This window comes from Gymnodraco acuticeps, unplaced genomic scaffold (assembly GCF_902827175.1).
Source record: "Gymnodraco acuticeps unplaced genomic scaffold, fGymAcu1.1, whole genome shotgun sequence".
Classification (NCBI taxonomy): domain Eukaryota; kingdom Metazoa; phylum Chordata; class Actinopteri; order Perciformes; family Bathydraconidae; genus Gymnodraco; species Gymnodraco acuticeps.
The window spans coordinates 175,895-179,119 of record NW_022991101.1 but is presented as its reverse complement, the minus strand read 5'-3'; positions in this window follow the sequence as shown (position 1 = coordinate 179,119).

The following is a 3,225-nucleotide window of genomic DNA, read 5'->3' as shown; positions in this document are numbered from 1 at the left end:
TGACTTCTGCATCTGCTCTATGTTCTCAAACTCTCTTGGGAAAGTTTGAAAATGAAAAGAGTTTTATATAATCTAGCTGGCAGCCCTTTGTAACAAAACAAAAGGGCGGCTCTTTCATAAAACACTTGAGTCAATGTAATAACTTCCCACCTCTGGAGAAGATGGTACAAGCAATACTATATTCTGTTTAAAAAACAATCGTCAAAACTCATATAAAAGAATACACAACTCGGATTGTCTTTACTTTGTGTACTCTTAATATATATCTCAACCATTCATTAAATGGTTAAAAACGGCGTGTTTTGCACGATCTCTGTCTCTTTTAGTGGATTTTTCAGGCCCTTTTTAACAAAACACTTTATTAACATAAAGTACTGGAGTAAATGTACTCAGTAACCCCCCACCTCTGGAGGAGACGGTACGCGGCTGCCCTTTCCTCTCGTTCCCACCTCCTCTGCCTAACCCTTCTATATTTACAAGTCTATTTCCAGACTGACACCAGTTTATGGGCCGGTCCGAGGCACGCTGGTAACAGGACCCCCCTTTCTCTCTCTCTCAAATAGCCTCATATATTCACCCGCAGATGTTAGAGTTATTAACCATCATGCATGCACACAAGGCCATTTACTTTCTGACGGTTTTGGTGTCAACGGTGTCAAAAGTACTCGGATCTGGTAGTTAAAAAGTAGAAATACGAGAGTGTAGGAATACTGTGTTACAAGTACTGCATTCATGAGGTGGCTCGAGGTTTATATTTCAGTTGCATTGTGTAATCAATTATCTTTTGCTCATGTGATAGTAAGCCAGGACTGCATGATTTTGAAACGTTTACGTCTTTTTCGACTATTATTATATGTTTTTTAAATAGTATTTGTCCCAAACAAAGCTACGATGTCTCACAATAATGAATATATAATGATATATTCACATATGTTGCCTTAAATATCGTGCCCACTGCAATTTGGATCTTCCACTCGTCCATATTCCAGTCTTTCCACTATTTTTCATTCTCAAGGTTTCTGTTGCATTAGCGATGCATCTGTGTAATCAATGATCTTTTGCTAATGTGGTAGTAAGATAGGATTGCTTATTTTTCCAAATAAAAGGGATTTATCGATTATTATTACATATTTTTTTTAAGAGGATCTGTCCCAAACAAAGCTGGGATGTCTTTGCAGCATCAAAAATGATTAATATATAATGATATTTTCACATATTTAGCCTTAAGTATCGTGCTGCACTGCAATTTGGATATTTCACTCGTCCATATTTCAGTCTTTTCCACTATTTCTGCCTCCACATACTAAACATTTAGCTTATTAATTGGACCTAATAGGTTATTTGAAGGCGTCACATTGCACTTAAGACGTTCAAATAGTGAGGAATTGATACAGTTATTGAACATAAAGCCTAAATGCAGCTCCAGGTGACTCATGCAAGTGAACAGCTGTTATTCTCCTGCTCAGAAAGGTCATAAAAGCTGCTGTTCATTCATGTTTTACAAACTGTTTTTGGAAGTCATGCAAATGGAAGAAAGCGTTATTAACTGAGCTCCACATGCAGCAGGGCTCTCTTTGGGAAGTGTCTCGTCAGTGATGCAGTCTCCTACACACTGACAGCTATGTGCTCTGCAGAGTTCAGTTACTGTGAAGTGTGGATTTCAGAGGTTTTCGTTCCTTTACTCCAGAGGTGGCCAACCAGTCAGAGGCGAAGAGCCAAATGTTTTCTATGTTACTGCAAAGAGCCACATCAAACACACAGATACCGCTTGTTTCAGTTTTTTGTTTTCTGGAGACAAGATTTCAACCACGTCACTGATGCATCTTTGTGGCATTGGGATATATATGTTTTAAATCCTCTGGAGCAGAGAGAGGAGCTGTGGATTATTGTTATTGATTAATGCATCAGTGTTTCTTAGGGTCAAAAACACTAAACTCACAAATTAAAATGAAAGCGTTTAGTTTATTTAATAAAAGAGCACATGTTCAATGTGAAAAGTGACAGTAGTTATAGATTATTTGCAATTTGGTGCTACATATATATATATTAAAAAAAAAAAAAATAATATATATTTTTTAAAACACCTTGAATTCCAGGGGGGGGGCGCAGGGCTCCGTTGGCGGGGCGCAGGGCTCCGTTGGCGGGGCGCAGCACCCCTCCAAGACAATGGTAGGGGAAACACTGGATAGTGTTTAATCAACGGTAAGTTTTCCCCCCCTCAAAGGTGATTGGTTCACAGGTATTATTGTGATTGGCTCTTGGGCCACATCAAAATTAGACACGCTGTCATCCTCTCATACTCACACCGCACATACACACGTAGGGAGAGCCGGGACGAAAGTAACACGGGACGAAAGTAACACGGGACGAAAGTAACACGGGACGAAAGTAACACGGGACGAAAGTAACACGGGACGAAAGTAACACGGGACGAAAGTAACGGAGCGATTTTATCCGAGCCCAAACTACTTTGACCGGCCAAATTACGTCAGAATTGTCAGCATTCAATACTTAACAGACCTACTAAATATCAGGTTTAACTGTCAGGAGTAGCTAGTGTTGTCACGGTACCAACATTTTGGTTTCGATACCAAGTCAAGAATTGCGATTCCGATTCTTTTTCGATACTTTTCTTAAAAAAAGGGAAACAGTCTTAAATGTAATTATTGTGCTTTATTTCACACCAGAACCATAACACACACTTTTTTAAACAATGAGAACAATAAATAAAAGAAATGACAATAATTCGTATTAAATAAAATGAATACGTCTCACAGACAGGCCTCGTGGTGTCCGTAGGCTTGCCCTCACTGTCAGAGATATCGCTCAAATACTTCCAAATTTCGCTTCTGGCGTCTTTTTTGTCAACAAGCCGAGGCGCAGCGGCAGTTGCACTCCCACTTGCAGCCATGCTTCTCGTTTTCTCACATGCTCTGGCAGCTAGCGCGTGCACGAGAGAGGGGAGGCACTTAGAGCGTGCTTGAGAGGGGAGGGACTTAGAGCGTGCTTGAGAGGGGCGGGACTGCAGGCACGGCTGCAGTGCAGGGAATGGAAGCAGAGCGCTGAACACACACGGCTCTTATTAAAACGGCGCTTTCTCACCGGAGTACTTTCCCCCGTCATTCTTAAAGTACCGATACTAATGAAACGGAGGAATCGTACCGTTTTTAACGGCAGGGTATCGCGGTACCCTTCAAGTCTCGGTACAACAACGCAACGACAAGA